The 16975-nt window shown below is 56.2% G+C and overlaps 1 long non-coding RNA gene across 1 annotated transcript; it reads left to right on the top strand.

Moving 5' to 3' along the window:
* The first annotated feature begins 383 nt into the window (after positions 1-383).
* On the top strand, positions 384-2443 carry LOC131504983 (uncharacterized). The gene is made up of 2 exons (XR_009258225.1): positions 384-987; positions 2224-2443. It is a non-coding gene; the product is annotated as an uncharacterized LOC131504983 (long non-coding RNA).
* Positions 2444-16975: the final 14532 nt, after the last annotated feature.

The following is a 16975-nucleotide window of genomic DNA, read 5'->3' as shown; positions in this document are numbered from 1 at the left end:
CCCTTGACAAACACATCATGCTTCCCACCTAAACCACCTCCGTGGGTGGGGATTCGGGGACTGGTCTATTAGCTTTCTCCCGCTGTCCCCCGAGGGTGCATTTGTCTGTTTTGCATTTTTTCCAGGCTGTAGTTAGACAACTCCCGGTCCTGGGGGGAGCGCTGCAAAGAGAAAATGTCAGGGCGACACGCCGCCAAGATAACATTAGCGAAATATCAAGTCCTTTATGATGTCAGGAGGGATTCCTTCCCGCGGCCGAAGCTGCCTAATGACATCATAAAATAGGCCTGCGGCAGCCACAGTCCCCCTGAGTCATCAATCAGGCCTGTCTGTGGAGGGCCCCGGCACTGGGGGGTGAGGGGTAGGAGGGGGGAATGCAGGATTTGAAACTTAAAGGGGGCCCCAACACAGCAGCACCGGGGCTGAGCTGAGGGGCTGAAGGCACCCACCGCCTCTCGGAAGTGTCAGCCCCCTGAGAGCAGGCATGTCCCCTGAGCCCCTCTGAGATCCTGGGGCCGGTTGGCCGCCACTAATGGCTCCCTGGGAGGCCTCTGTCCAGGTCACAGCACTTCAGTGGTGCTGAGGGAGAGGAGGGGGTCTAAGCCCAGGCTTCCTGTTTGCCGATATTGTCCGGCACAGACCTAGGCCCCCTTGTCTGGAGCAACAGGACCAATGGGGACAGGGCGGCGGTCCTCGACCTGCAGGTTGTGTGTTTGCCTGTGTGTGTCCATCTATCTATCTACCTATACCTGGGGGTGTTTGTAACACATACACTGTACGTGGATTATCCGTGTCTGCGTTTGTCTGGCTGTGCACACTCACATCTGCAGCCCACTCCTGCCTCCCGCCTCCACGTCAGTGTCTGTCCCTGTGCTTCTCTGCATGTCCACGCGCTTGTGCTCTGATTGTGTCAAATGTCTGCAGCTGCAGGCAAGGGGACATAGAAGGGGATCCGGAAGACCAAAGAAAGAAGGAGGACCCCAGAGGGTGAGGGGGGCTGTGGGGTGTGTGTGTGTCCAACACTTCTTACCACCCTTGGCTGAGAACTTTGGATTGCACTAGAATCACTTTGGGAGGTTTAAAGACCTACCCATGCCCCAGTCTCACTTCAGATCAATTAAATCACAACCTCTGGAGGCAGGGCTTAGGTATTGGTATTTTGATTTATTTTTTGAAAATATTTTCTAATGTTTATTATTTTTGAGAGAGAGAGAGACAGAGAGAGAGAGACAGAGAGACAGAGCATGAGAGGGGGAGGGGCAGAGAGAGAGGGAGACAGAATTCAAAGCAGGCTCTAAGCTCTGAGCTCTGAGCACAGAGCCCAACGCAGGGCTCGGACCCATGGACCATGAGATCATGACGTGAGCTTAACCAACTGAGCCACCCAGGACCCCCAGGTATTGGTATTTTTGAGAATTCCCCAGGTGGTTCTGAAGTGTAGCCAGGGTTGAAGTGTGTCCAGAGACTTGCCATTCCAAGGTGGGGGCGGGGTGAGGGTGGTCAGAGGACTAGCCTCACCTGGGAGCTTCTAAGAAATGCAGAGTATCAGGCCCCTCCCAGACCTCTGAGTCATACCCTGCACCCCCCCCCCCTTAATCTGTATTTTAATGGGATCCCCACGTGATCTGTACATCCATTGACGTTTGAGAAGAGTAGAGCAGTGCTTCTCAACTAATTCACATCTAAGAGTTTCTGATTTAGTAGGTCTGGGGTGGGGCCTAAGAATCTGCTTTTCGCAGGAGCTCCCAGGTGATGCTAATGCAGCTCATCTGGGGACCACATTTGGAGACCCCCCCCCCCCCCGGCTTAGCTCTTGTGCCGAGGGAGGCAGACAGCAGGAGAAGGAGTGGAGGCGTGTGTGTAGCGGGTGTGGGGATGAGAAGGAAGGGGAAGTCACTGGTCACCCAGCCAGATCATGGGTGGCCCTGCCATCATCTTAGGTCTTCCATGTTCCTGACTCAGGGACTAGTCTAGGGATGAAGCCAGGAGAGGGAATGGGTCTCCTGAGAGCTGCTGGCATTCGTTCCCCAACCCCCCCCTTTCTGGTCCCTTCCCCACCCCACCATTGTGTTAAGAAAAAGAATCCGGGGCTGAAAACAACATTAAATAGGGGCGCCTCACTGGCTCAGTCAGTTGAGCATGCATGAGACTTTTGATCTTGGGGTCGTGAGTTCGAGCCCAGGTTGGGTGTAGACATTACTTAAAAGAATTTTTTTGATCCAGGGCTGGACACTTCTTCATTCGTGAGAACTCCGGGCCAAAGAGTCAGGTTTTCTCAGAGCCTAAGCTCATCAAGATGCCCACGTGCCTTCTTGGGGGCCCCAGCGCAGAGCGGGGGCTCCAGTTGTTAGGGCGGTCATCTCCAATTCGCCCAGGACCATCTCAGCGTGTGATGTCCGTGTGTGATTCTCAAAAGTTTACATGATAAACCAGATTCCCTTAACTGCTAACGGCTGCTGGAATGACTACAGTTTGGTGGCGGTAGAGGCGAGCAGGCCTAGAGGTGGGGTGGAGGTGACTAGAGGTGTTCCCAAGGGGAAAGCCCTCTGGAACCTGACCCCAGGCTCCGTCCTCCTGGCCTGGCTTCCTGGGTAAGCAGTGGGAGGGAGGACAGCCAGCCACCAGCCACTCCAGGACAGGGTTTACTCTGGTGGAGGTGGTGTGCTGGGGGCGGGGGCAGCTGGCCTTGACTGTCCATCTGCTGGGGCGGCAGGAGGAAGGGCGTGGGTGGCCGTGGGAGCCACAGGCCGGGCTCAGCCACGGCTCCTCCTGCCTCCTGCAGGCTCTGCACTATCAGCACCTCTTTGGGCCGCATCTCGCATCTCGGCAGTGGCGGCAGCAGAGTAACCTGAGGGCTGGGGCAGGAGATAGCGATCAGCCGGAATACCAGAGGTGTGAGGCAGGCATGACCTCACCCAGGGTGTGCCTGCTCTCAGAGCCTCATCAGGCCACCCTCCCCACCCCGCTCCCAGGCACCCCCAGGCCGGCTTAGACAACAAGCTTCAGCCAGCCACAGCAGGGGCGTCCCTACGCGCTGGGCTGGGTCCCAGCCAGGGCTCAGGCCAGGTAGCTCTCTGGGAGGAGCCTGTAGGCTGCCTGGGGGCCAATGCTGTGGTCTCTAAGGGCATCTGGGTCCTTCTCCGGCTCCCTGGGCTGGGGCATCTGGAGACGCTGAGTGGGAGGGCTGAGGCTGGGGAGAGCTATCCAGGACTGAAACGTGGTCTGGAGTTGTTACTGCCCAGTCACCAAGGGAGCTTAGAGACCTGTCTCAGCTTGGGGCTAGAGGTGAAGGCCAGGAAGGGGCAGATCCTGCCTCACAAACAGCAGGGGGTCCTGCTGTGTTAGGGGGGGGAGGGGCTGGAAATCAAAGCCAAAAATGCCCAGAAGAGACTGGGGGAAGTACTCACTGAGCCAGATGTATTGGAACACTTCTCGGCAACTCCATTGAGCCCTTTGTGGTGAAGCAGGCTGTTAATGTCAGGTGGTTGACCGTGGGCTCTGATGCGAAGGCCCCCTCCCCTGCCAGGAGGATTTTGCCCTGCAAATCCCTAAGTGAGGTCCCTAGGAGAAAATACCCCCACCTCTGATGGGCTAGAGCAGAAAGTGAGCGAAGTAACAGCAGCGGGAGCTGGCCCCGAGCCTTGGAGTTGGGGGCTGCCCTTGGACCCCTCCCACCACCCTCAGCTGTTCCCACCTAAGCCCGCAAGCACCCCCAGGTCCTTCCCACACACGCTCATCGTCCCACTCGGTCTGTAGCCGCACCCCCTCCTGATCTACCGACACTCGTGCCCACTACCTCCCTGTACACCCCACACCCACACCCACACTCGCAGGGAGGCAAGCGGACCTCACTGGAGAGCACTGCACAAACAGCCACTCTGAGACACCTTTGCATAAGGAATGAATGGATCCACCTGTGAGCTGCTGGCCTCTTCTGGGCATGCTGGGTGTCTGTGGGCTCAGAGTCCCAAACCTAGCAGGGCCGACCACATTCGTCCCAGTGCCCGAGGCCACAGCCCTGCTCCGCACAGTGCCTCCTGGTGGCCGCCTTCCCCCAGCCTCGTGGATCCCAGCTGCCGTCCAGAGTGCAGAGACCCTTTCTTCCATGTGCTTATAAGGCACCTGGCTGTATTGCAGTGCGTCTTGTTCTCTGAGTTATTTATTCAGCTCAGCAAATGTTTCTTGGGATTTCCATGTGCCTGGCCCTCTGCTGAGCTCTGGGGTCCGGAGACAAGGAGAATAACTCATCATTTTCAAAGAGCATCTGGGGCTTAGCAAGACCCTCAGATGGGCTCCCCCCGTCTGTCCTGGGATTACATCCTCCCTAGACCCTCCCCCACCTGCTCACTCCCCCATCTGCCCTCACACACACTTTTCTCTGCCACATGACAGCCACCCTCCTCCTCCTTGTCATTCTCTTGCTTTCTTCATCCCCCTTGTTTTCTTCCTCCACACTGGCTTTGCATGGATGACGTCACCTGGTCATGCCCTCTTGGTTCTGGGGCAGCGTGAGGAGGGTTGTGGAGAGGTTCACATTGCTCCCCAGCCATCTCTCCCCCCTCGCTTCCCGGCTTTGGCTCTGGGCGACACAGAGCCGGGCAGACCCCGAGGGGCGGGGGTTCACAGGGATGGGAGAGGGGTGATGGGGGGTGTCCTCACTGGGTTCTGGGTGAAGCGCTTAGCTTTTAGGAGGCCTGAAGCATGGTGGGAAGTGGACACAGGAAAGAATGACAGGGAGGAGCGGGACAGCGGAGAGAAGAGGGGAAGGAGGGCAGAGGAGGAGGAAGGGAGACAGGAGGGAGATACAAACAGAGTTAAAGAAAGTCACGGAGACTGAGAAAAACCACAGGGACAAACAGACCCAATACAAAGAGGTTCTGACCTGGTCACCAGGCACTTCTGACAAAAGCAATCACCCTCTTCTCTTAAGGGTGAACTTGGGTCTCTCTCGGTGCATGCCGGGACATTAACACACACCACACAGCCCTGGAACGGGCCTCAGAAAAGGGGGCTGGGGTCAGCCATGGACCCCTGCTGGACTCAGCTCCCGGCCTGCTGTGAAGGGCAAAGGTTCTGTGGACAGCAGCAGTGAGGTCCTTGGAGGGCAGTCTAGCCGGGGGATCCTCCCATCGGGCCCCTGGCTTGCTGTGGTCTCGATACCTTCAGCTCAAGCCTTCAGGGAGTTATGTCAGAGATGGGAAATTTCGCAAATTCCCAGCAGCCTCTGGCCCCACCTCACGTGGGCGTGATCTCAGAAGCTGAATCCTCAGGGCCCCCTTCTTTTGGCTCTTGGTGCCACCCGGGACCCTATGAGTCCCCTTCCTCTTGTTCCTGTGAGGCTGCCTGGGGTGGGAGTGGGGGCCCGAGCTAAAGAGCCTAACCTCTTCTCCTTCCAGCCCAACTGCCAAGCAGCTCCTAGGTGGGTTCTGATCTGACCCAACCTGCTCTGCAGCTCTCCTGGGGCCCCTCCCCTTTGCCCTTGGCCTGGGGGACCCCTCCCCAGCCCTGGCCAGCGCAGAGGAGCCCTGTCAAGAGCCATGAGCCGTCTCAGGAACCCAACAAGGGATGTGTCAGGAGCTGCGAGTCCCGTTTCGTCCCCGTAGCATGCAACCGCCCCAGGACAGAGGGGCCTTGGCAACCTCCAGCCTGGTTATCTGATTTGGGGGCTGATGGGGCTTCTAATGGAAAACAATATGGTAATTTCAGAATGTTCCTGATTAGATGAAAATGATATTGCATCAAAGTTACTTCCTTAATTTATTCAGAAAATAACAAGAGAGAATTCTCTAAGATCCTTAATTAAACCAGAGCTTTCGCTACACAGGCAAAGCGGGAGCTGAGTTCCAGGTGTGGGGACAATGGGGGTTCCAGGATGGGTCTGCCAGGGGCTGTCCTTGAGCTGCAGGGTCTGCGCAGGTCTTTGCCCACAGAGACTGCCTGCTCTGCCCGGAGGAGGTATGGGCAGCCAGAGCATGGGACGAGGCTCCCTCCCCTGCAAGGAAATTGGGGTGGCCATCCTCAAATCATTCCAGTCCCTTCCTGTCTTCTCTGACTTTATCTTGCAAGGACTCAGTGACCCAAAGCCACAGGGACTCAGCAAAACAGGGCTGGCAGGGCCGCATGCCCTGGGTGTCTTTAAGACACAGAACACCCGGCTGAGCATCGGAAGATGCTGGTAGGTCCAGTCATGATTGGCACTGGGATCGGCATGGGAAAGTTGGCATACCCGAAAGGCTTGAGTGAGGATAGTTGGATTTGAGAGGGAGAAGCAGGTGTAAGAGACACAACAAAGGCTGGTGAAGCGTCTGCACATTAGGGAGAGGAAGCCGCGGCTACTCCTAGGCCTGAGCAAGAGAAGGAGGGACAGAGAGAGGGGCCGCCTGACAGAGCTGTGGCCCTGGACCATCACAGCCAGTGCCAGGATGCGGTGAGTCTGGGAAGAGATGGGGATACATTCCCAGCCTCTCTCTCTTTTCCTGCCCTCCCGTCTCCTGCTGGTGCTGAACATTAGCTGGACTGGACTGGAAGCCAGTGGGTGGGTATCCAGGGTGACACCCTTCAGGTTAGGGAGGCTCCTGGGACACAGAGGGGGGCAGCACGTGGATCTGGGGGAGAGGGAGCAAATGGAGGATGATTAGCACAGCCCCCGAGGTGACGGTAAACAATTGTTCATTGTCTGGTGCTTCAGAATTCTCTAGCATATTTTTATTCATTTTCCTGGTCGCTCCCCACACAAGGGACCTAAGTTCAGATTCTTGTCTCCAGGAGGAAACAGGCTCAGAGAGATCAAGTGATGTCCTGGAAATCACCCAGTAGGAAGGGTATGGATTTCAACTTGCTTCTGTCCCACTCCAGGTTTCCTCTCTTTCCCTTGGAATCGAGGCTTGGGTGCATAAAAGGGCAACTTAGCTGGGTGTTATGGATGCTTCCTGGCGTGAAAGGGCCCTGTCTAGAAGCTTCTGTGACGTCGTGAGGGGAAGTCTTGCCTACCACTCATGAATGAAGCTCTCCAGTGCCCTCAACTGTAGAGCAGACCATGACAAGCTGCTCAGGGACTGGACATTTCTAATTCTGGTGGGACCTCCAGCCCCTGGGTCTGGTGTGCAGGGCTGGCTGGGACAGCCTGGCTGGAGCAGGAGCTGAAGAAGGAGGCAACACTGCAGAGTTGGGATCACTTTGGAAGGAACTCCCCATTTGCCGGGGCTATCCCCATTTGCCCACGTGCCTGCTGATCGCACTGCACCAGCCCCACTTCCCTTTCCAGCAGGCACCGGCACCCCAGCCACTGAGCAGTGTACCTGGCCAGGTTCTGGCTGCGGGCATGCTGTGCCTGATTCTCTGGGAGACAGTAGGAGCCTGGGCAGGGCTCTCTGGGGAGTTCCTGACTCAGGATTTGGATGTGGCAAAAGGGTAGGGAGGTAGATAGAGCCCGGGGCCCCCGACGCTGTGGCTGCAGGGGACCTCAATGTGCAAGAAAAGTTCTGGGGGTGGGAAAGCTTTGCACACGTGTGTGTGTGTGTGTGTGTGTGTGTGTGTACGCCCATGTGCATCTGAATATGTGAATCTGGGTGCATCCGTGCGAGAGGATGTGCGCGTGAGAGAGGTAGAGAAAGAGGGGGAGAGAGAGAAGAGGAAAGGAGGGAGAGAGGATTTGTTAGGGTCATCAAGGATCAAAGTCAAAGAAGGTGGGGCTTAGATGGGCCATGTGAGCGGAGGAGCGGGGGGGGGGGGGAGAGGGGGAGAATGATAGGTACAATAATAATGGTGGCAGGTAACATGCAACGCTTACTATATGCCAAGCCTGTTCCAAGCCCTTTACATATATCACCTCTATATATCCTTACAACCAATTTAGGAATTAGGTATTATTATCACCCCATTTTTTACAGATGGGGAAACTGAGGCACAGAGGTTTTGTTTCGTTTTGTTTTTTCATGATTGGCACCAATACCAGAGGTAGGAATTGGGCCCAGATCTTAACCCCGGAGAGGTACAGCCTGCCAGACATGGAGGGTGTGACCCCCCGGGTCTCTGATTCACGTGTGGAGCCTCTGGGAAGCTACTTCGATTCTGTATCCCTGTGTCACATTCTTTGTTCTCAGCAGGACTTTTTGTGTCTGTGGGGGGAGGGGGGATGGTTGGAATATGAAGTTGACCCTATAAAGCCTGTGTATCAGACAGGTGGTCCTAACTGAGCCACAGCAGGGAGGTGTCAAAGGAACTCGGGTTCGGGAGGGCCAGTTATTCTGTGTGGTTGACGTATGGGGTGCACGGGGGGGGGTGTGAGTAGGGTGGCTCGTGAAGGGTCTTTGCAGGCCAGGCTACAGTGTAAGGCATCCATCCTCTAGCATATGGGTGGTGGGAGCCCTCCAGAAGGCTTTCAGGCAGGAGGGTGGCATGGTTACCATGGAAGGGCACTCTGGCTACAGCACAGAGCAGAGAGACACGGGAGCCAGGGAGGCCCGTGAGCTGAGTGGGACAACCATCCAGGTAAAAGGGTGGTGAGGCTTAGGCTGGGGTAGGGTTGGGAGGGAGGAGATGAGGGGATACACTTTGGGAGGTTGAAACCTGCATATCCGGCGATAGCCTGGATATGGGGGTGTGTGAGGGAGTTGCTGAGAATGACTCCTGGGTTTGCAGGCATCTGGGAGGACGGAGAGCATGGGGGGAGAGCAGCTCCAGCCGCACCCATGGGTCCCTCCACAGGGCGGGAAGCCTGTGGCCCTGGTGGCTGATATCTTCTGATAGTTAGGAATCATCCCAGTGCCTATCTCGTAGGCTTGTTGTGAAGACTGCCATCGGTTCAGCGCTGGTTATGACCGCCCAGATCTGGCTGGATGATACAGCATTTCTTGCAAGGCCCCTTCCCTCTATTTCCACCCCCCCTCAGGTAGGGATGCAGCCTTCTTCTGGGCCTGGGAGGGCGGACGCCTGCCAGACAGGAAAGGGGAGGCCTTCCTGGCCAGCGAAGGTTCCTGATGAACCTTTGCTGCCTGGCACCCTTCCTCCGGTGAGCCCCTTCCCCTTTCCGGTTTCCCCAGGCCCTGCCTCTCTCCTGCAGTCCTGGAACCAGACACAGGCTGCGACTCAGGTGCCCATCACCCCACTAGTCTCAGCCTCCCCAGAGAGGGTCTGGACCTGCCAGCTCTCAGCCCACCTTCTCTCTGCCTCAGCTCAGTGGCTCAGACTCCAGGGGCCCCTGTGCCCACAGGCCTGCAACCCCGCACTCTCTGAGAGGTCCTAACCCCGCCCCCGCCCCGGCAGGGCCCAGTGTGGCCACCGACCCCCCACCCCCACCCCAGCCTGGCGCCCAAAGAAGCCGTCAGGAGAAGACGGCTGCCTCCCTCCCGCGCCCCTCCGCACCCCCTGCTCCCCAACGGGGCGGCAGGGCCTGAGCCCCAGGCTGAGCTCAGCTCTTACCCCAACCCCAACTCGGAGAGTTTGCTGGCAGCAGCGTAGATGACTTTGGTGTAGTTTCTGTGGTTTAATAAGCTACAAAAACGGCATTATTTTAAGCCAATCTGGATATAGCACAAAAACTCTCACCCCGTCTGTTCTGTGAAACTCAGATACCCTGACGAGAACACAGCTCACAACCAACTAATACAATATTCCACCGGGCTCGCTGTCAGCGGGCCCCACGCGGGAGCCGGCTCCCCGAGGACCGCCCAGGCGCGCTCCCCGCGGCCGGGAGGGAGGCGGCGGCCCAGGCGGGGAGGGGGGGGGCGCGGGTGGGGGGGGCGCCTCTCCCCTCTCCCCTCCCCCCTCGGCGAGGCGCTGGGCCGGCCGCAGCCCCCACCGCGGGGACGGGAGGAGAGGAGTGTGTCTGGCCTGCTGACAGCAGTTTTACTCCCACCACGGGCATATGTCTGATTCCGAAGCAGGGAAGTGTGTCCAACACACCCAATGCAAAGACAGGTTGTTGAATATTTTTTCTCTCATCACTAAAAAGGATTCCCTGCTGGGTGCAATCAAGATCCATAAACTCACGGCTCGAGTCGGTGTGAAAGCAGCGCTCCAGCCCAGACTCCCTCGCTGGCGCTAAATGCAGGCTCCGGGCGGAGATGCACAGACATCCGCTAGCAGTCTGGCCTTGCGACCGGCAGTTCCCGGCACATTAGGCAGCGCGCTTATTTTGGGCTACGCTTCAGTGGATTAACTTTCAGTGTAAAGTTTCGGAGCTTGGGCATCGTCCCTGTGGCGCTGCACGCCTCTCCCCGCCCCCCGCCTCCTCGGTGGGTACCGGGGTTGACAGAGCCAGAGGCAAGGGGCTGGCTGACACAGGTCCTCAGCAGCCTCAGGATTCAGCCCTGGGAAAAGAAGGCGGGCAGGGGCCCCCACTGGGGCTCCTGGCAGCCCCAGGGAGCCCAGCTCCCTGACCCAGCGCACCCCAGGTCCACCGGATGCCCGAGGTCTAACTTTCCCAACAGACACTGAACTTGCAGGCTTTGAAGGTCATGTAGTTTCCTTGAAGGGCTGATCCTGGGTGAGAGTTTCCCCTCCTCTGGTTGTGGCCAGTCTGCCATCCACCCATCCCTTCCCAACAGGGGCTCTGTCCTCCCAGACAGGATTCCAGGACAGGAACTGAAGGTTAGAATCCTGTTGTTTATGTAAAACAAGGGTGCCTCCCTTTCCTTCTGAGATGCACCTTCCATCCCTCAAGCAAGGTGACCGAGGCAGAAAGGGATGTGGCTGGGGTCTTAACTGGGGGGACCTGCTGGGAGTTGAGGACAGGGGAGAATGGGAGTAAGGGAACATCGTCAGCCCCCGCCTCCCTTCCAATGGCTTGGGAAGGAAGACCTCAGCATTCTTGCAGAAACGGAGGGGCCCTTGTCACCCCAGCATGGCCATCCACTGGGAGGTGCCTTCAGATCCAATGATTTAAAATCCTAGCTCTCATGAATTCTTAAGCGGCAAAAGCACAAAACCCTCCTCTCTTCCCCTGGTATCCCAGTTTTCTGGGAGCATAGGAGGTATCATTTAGAACCAGAATGAACTTCAGAAATAGCGTGTGGAGTGAAGGGCAGCTTAGCCAGCATGTGGAAGCCCGACAGGGTGTGGAGTCTGTCATTCACTTCCTCCTGTCTCCAGAACATGTAATCCGGGCTGACTTGGTACAAGTTCCTGGCTCAGGCTGTGGAGACACAAGAGGTCTCCGCCCAGGGAGGAGACAGATACATACCCATTCTTCCGTTTGTTCATTTGTTAGCATGGACTCTGAGCCAGGCACCGTGTTTGGGCCCTGAGTGCAGGAGATGAATGAAGTTTGAGTACAGAGCAGAGTGTGAAGGAGGCTGTTGTGCCGGAGAGAAGGGGGCTCTGGGAGAGGCAGCGCCACCCAGGTTCCCTCTCAAACAGCTTGCAGCCACGCTCAGTGAGAGTTCCCGGTCCACATCCTTCTAAGATTTCCACCTGCCTCCGGAGGCCCACAGGGGCCATTTTGCCTCGGAGTTACATGGAGGCAAAAACTAATGATGAGAAAGAGGAAATGGTGAGGTGGTTTTGGAAAGCCCTGGATTAAAAAAACTCTTCTCCTCTCTTGTATATCATAAATCTCTCTCCCTCACCCCCTCCCCCCACTCCCTCCTGCTCTCCCTCTCTCCAAGAGATCAGCACATTGCAAAGACAGGTTGTGGAATATTTTCTCTCTCATCACTAAGAAGGCCTCCCTGCTGGGTGTAATCAAGAACCATAAACTCGCCTACGGCTCAAGTCGGTGTGAATCGAGCCCCGCGCCTCTAGCCTCGATTCAGACACGCTCGGGCCAGCTGACAGCAGCCAGGCTGCTCCCCCAGACGCACCCGTCCCCGAGGGGTGGTGGCGAGGGGGCTGGGCTCCAGGCTCTGTTCTGGCATGGAATTCAGGGCACCTCTCCTGAAAGGTCAGGAAGAAGAGAAATCGATGCCTGCAGACAAGGAGTCAGGGCGTTGACAGGTGCCATGGGCACTCCTCGGCCTTCACCCCATGTCCCCAGGTCCCTAGGGAGAGGAATCAGGAGGCAGGGTGGCCTCTCAAGCTGGCTGTTATTGCCAAGGGGCCGTCTGACCAGACGGAGTGGTTTCTGACTGGTCTTCAGAACTGTCCCTTTTGCGTGGAACAGGGCAGGGACCTGGTGTTGCTCCAGAGGGCTGGAAACAAGTGGGGGGTGGTGGGGGCCAAATGGAGAGAGGAGAGCAAAGGAGAAGCACCGGGGAGGCTGGGCTGCTGACTGCTCCGCTAAGTGCGCCATCCGGCTCTTTGTCTGAAAATCCATTAGTCGGCTTGGGAGCCGTCCTCGGATGCAAAGCTGGAGGAGACTTTCTTACCTTTTCTTGACTTTCTACCTCTGCCATGACTCTGTCCAAAGTCACAGTCACTGCCTGAATCCCTGGGCCGGGTCACGCCTCCTCCCTGACCTCCCTATGTCCACTGTGACCTTTCCAAAACATGAATCTAACCATAACATCCCCCTCTCCCCACCTGCCCCCAAGTGCTTCCATGTGGCCCCATGCCTGCAGAAAATGAACCCAGGTGCATGATCAAGATCCACCTCCAGCATTCCTTTCAAACACCGACGCCCCCACCCCCACCCCCAATCTCTCATCTGGGGATCCTTCTGGACACAGGAGCAGTTTCCCAGATCTGCTCTGTATTTTCTCACCTCCAGGACTTTGCACTCACCATTCCCCCTCCTCCCTGCCAGGCCCGCCCTTCCCTCTCTTCCTAGTGACCTCCTCCCTGCCCTTCCAGGCTCAGCAGCTGACGTCTCCTCTTCGCAGGGAGCCGTCTCTGACCCCCCAGGCAGAGGTAGTCCGTGCTCCCTGGGCAATTTGCGCAATTCAGCCCTCACTGTCTGCGCTGTGACTGTCCCCGTCTGTGTCCCTCTCCCCACTGGGCAGAAGCTTCTCCTCTAGGGCTGGGACTGAGTCTGATGCAGCTCGGTATGCCCAGGGCCCAGCGCCTCGTTTGTTGGGATGAACAAAAGCAGCAGTTTCATCACCAAGTTTCAACACTGCTCTCTGTCTGTACCTGCAGACCTGTGTGCGTGCGTGTGGGCACGTCTCCCGCCTACGCTTCCCCCTCTCTCCTGACCAGACCGGGAGCTCCTTGAGGGTAGGATGGCGTCTCGTTCATCTCTGAAGGACAAATGAAAATTGAGCACTGGTAAAACTTTGTGGAAGTGCCTTTGAATTTTGCTACAATGGAGCAGCGCAGGCTCAGCCCGGGAGATGGAGGGTCTCACTATGCAGGGTTGGTGATGGTGGTGATGCTTCGGTTTTCTGTGAGCAGTCTGCCGGGGGTGGGGGGTGGGGGTCGTTGTGCAGGGTTTAGACGCTCAGCCTTCGTTGGAAGGGGTGTGGTCTTCCCGTTCAAGCTTGGAGGGGCTGCCGACCCACGACCCACACAGGGTTTACAGACTCACGCTCTCCAGGAGACAAAAGGGCAGGGCTGATCCTGCCAGCCTCCTTCCTCTCTTTTGGGAGGCCAGGAGCAGGGGCTCGGATGAGATTGGGTTTCCTCTCAGGCAGACGGCATGCCCGCCCTCCCGCCTCTGCAGAGGCCACGGAGATATTGCCCACCAGCTCCAGGGCTCTCATAACTCTTTCAAGACAATCACTTTATTTATATGAGTTTGTTTTAAAAAACCCACAGACGACCCACCGTGGGGACCTCTCCTACCGCCTCGGCTTGCTTCTCCCCTATCCTCGGGGTCCATAACTCTTAGTCTTTTGATTCTCCCAGTCCACAAACTATAAAAATCTTATTTCTATAAGGTCTTTTATGGTTACCAAGATAGTCAATAGTGTCATTTTCATTCATATCATTCTGCAGGGAAGTTAGAGGAAACGAACCAGACAGAGGAGAGCTATAAATAAGGCTCAGCTACACAGGGCCCCAAGCGGATCCCGCTGCGTTCTTTTAAAACGACTCATGCACAGAACACACACACACACACAATATACACATATTGTATATGTACACGTATGCCCACTCATACACAGACAGGTGCGCCCATGCACACAGATGCTTCTGTGCACGGTGCTTGCTTACACACACACACACACACACACACACACACACACTCGTGCATGTATGTGCTTACACAATTTGGCAGGCTTAGAAAAAAGCTCTTTTGGAATTTGCCTGGCTTTGAAGGGCCAAGAACAGGCAGCAGCACTTGTTATGGTGAGATGGGGGCACTGAAGCAGGCCAGCCTGGAGAACACATTCCAAAGCCATGAACTGCAGGGTTGGGCACCCAGCCACTCATGAGCTCATGTGAGGGAGCTTTCGGATTCCCACCGACACGGGAGTCTGTGCTCCTGGCCGGGTGTAGGGGCAGCCACACAGCCAGTACGATGAATGCCGAGATAGCTCTCAAGGCCTTCTCTGACTGTTGGGATTGTCTAAGGACCCAAGCCCTCATTCCTGGAGGCTCGCTGGCCAGCTTCATGATTCTGATTTGTGTCTAGGTGCCACCTACCTGAACACATGTGCACAGCCCTACCGCCAATGGCTTTGCCCTTCAGGCAGGATCCCAAAGCAAGACCCCGGGGTGTGATATGGGAGCAGAAAGTTGGAAGTCTTGGGCAGAGGGAAACTTGGCAAGTTTGCGTCCTGGGGTGAAGGGGGATAGCCCAGACCAAGGCTGGCAAGGATGGAGGGGGCAGACCCAAGTCTGGGGAGGGGGACCACCTACCCTCCCCAGGTCAGTGCAGTCAGGGCTCAGTCTCTACCTCTTGGGAGCAGGTGGGGGAAGGGAGGGGCCACATGACGAGTGCAGAGAACCATGCTCTCCTCAGAGAACTCTGGTCTCATTGGCCAGGCGTGCAAAGGAGAGGATGGTTGCTGGAGTCAGCAGGCCTGGGTTCTAGTGCTAGCTCTGTATTGTTGCCCTGCCTAATGGTGGGCAAACACCTTCTCATCTCTGGGCCTCCTTACCCCAGTGAATCATAAGGAGGGATGAGCACTCAGAGCCCTTATAGTTTTGGAGGTGCAGGTGAATTAACTGTACCCCGGAGCCCTAGGGCAGGTATGTCTCCTTAGTTTCCCCATCTGTGGAATGGGATGATAATTTTTGCCATCGGCAATATCCAGGGGATGCTGTGAGGGGAGTTGGGCAAAGGTCTAAGAGCTTGGGCAAGTTTGGGAACTGGCAGGTTTGGGACTTGTAAAGGATGCAACCCATCGGGGGGGCACGAGACCCTGAAAAGCCCCTCCTTTTCTCTTCCCTCCTTACCCCTCCCAGCACCCCCAAACACTGAAGAGTGAGGACGGAGCCCAGGGCTCTGAGCTCACAGCCTTGGAATCCCTCTGTTTCCCCTCCTGCTTTCTTCAAGGGAACTATTAATTGTAATTTAAGCCTCCTAAGTTAAAAGCGGCATGCAGATTTAAGGATTCTTTCATCCCAATTACACATCGTTTCTGGCTGCACTTTAGTGCCAGGCTTTTATCTGTTGTTCTGTGGAATCACTTACCGGCCAGAGCAGCGGGCTCCACGCAGATTTCTTCCTGATTATGTTTAATGGCAAATGGAGAGTTAACCACCCTCCCTCCCCTGAGCTGTGTCGGTAGCATCCCAGGCCCAGCCTGAGAGCAGCCCAGGGGAGCAGGAGGGCACGGAATGGGGGAGCTGCAGGGACTTTGAGGAGACCCATGTGGCACGGGGTGGCGAAGGGGGCATCCCACCCCCACCCCCACCCCCGGGGAGACCTAAGTGCTCTGTTCGTAATGCTGGTAGCAGCTGTTTGTATATTCTACACATTCCACAACTATAGGCATCTACGGTGGGCCAGGCCCTGAGCTGGCATCATTTGCTCACACATAGCAGTGTGCGTCTGACTGCCGGAGCCACTGTGACATTCACATACACATTTGCACACTCCAAGGTGTGCCCAGCCCCTGGATCTGCACTGCCACTTGTACACACACTCATAGAAACTTGCACATACACACAAATACACACACTCATAGAAGTATATGTGCACGTGCACATACACACTATAAGAAGCATGCATACACATATGCACATACACTCAGAAGCACACGCGTGCACACATGCTCCAATGCACGCATGCACACGTATGCTCAGAAGCACGCATGCACACATACCCTCAGAAGCACGCATGCGCACGTATGCTCAGATGCATGCACACACGTATGCTCAGAAGCACGCACACACACATGCACCCAGAAGCTCGCACGCGCACATACCCTCAGATGCACACACGTGCACGTATGCTCAGAAGCACGCACGCACACATACCCTCAGATGCACGGACGAACACATATGCCAAAGAAGCACGCATACATACTTACAGTAGCATGCACACGGGCACTCACACATACTCAAAATCATCACCTTCTTACACAGGGACACACTATTTGCACAGACTCCCTATTCTTACCTCCAAATACACTCTCAACTCTGTCCCACAGGTGCACATAGTTTGACTCTCCTTTATTGTCCCACGGAGGCTTGTCTTTCAGTATTTCTGTCTATCATTCCCAGAATCAGGCTGCCACAGGAGCTTGGAATGGATCTTGGAATATCAGGTGACAGGATTACAGTCAGGCCCTTGTGCCACCCACGCCCACTATGCCCTTGAGCCCCGTCTGTTATAAGTAGTTGGTTTGGACCCTGTCATGGAGCTCAGCTGGCTAGTCGGTCCGGGGTTGTTACTCTGTAAATCTCAAAGTCACCATGTTCAGAGTGGAACTCCTGGTCTCCCTAAACCTGCCTCCCCACAGTCTTTCTCGCTTCAGCTCTTGGCAAGTCTTTCCTTTTATTGCTCAGGACATAACTCTGGTTCTCATACCAGTTACAACCCGTGGATGTTTTCCTCACATCACCAAGCATTGTCTAGCCGGTGTCCTATAGTTCAACCCATTTCTGACACCGTCTCCCTGGAGATAGCGTTGGATCCTACAGGTTAAGGGCTCGGTCCCACAACCCTGTCCCCCATTTCAGATGCTCGTCACTAGTCCTGGTGGTC

Source organism: Neofelis nebulosa, chromosome 2, assembly GCF_028018385.1.
Source record: "Neofelis nebulosa isolate mNeoNeb1 chromosome 2, mNeoNeb1.pri, whole genome shotgun sequence".
NCBI lineage: Eukaryota > Metazoa > Chordata > Mammalia > Carnivora > Felidae > Neofelis > Neofelis nebulosa.
Note: the sequence above shows the minus strand (reverse complement) of the source record. Positions and strands in the feature narration are given on the sequence as shown.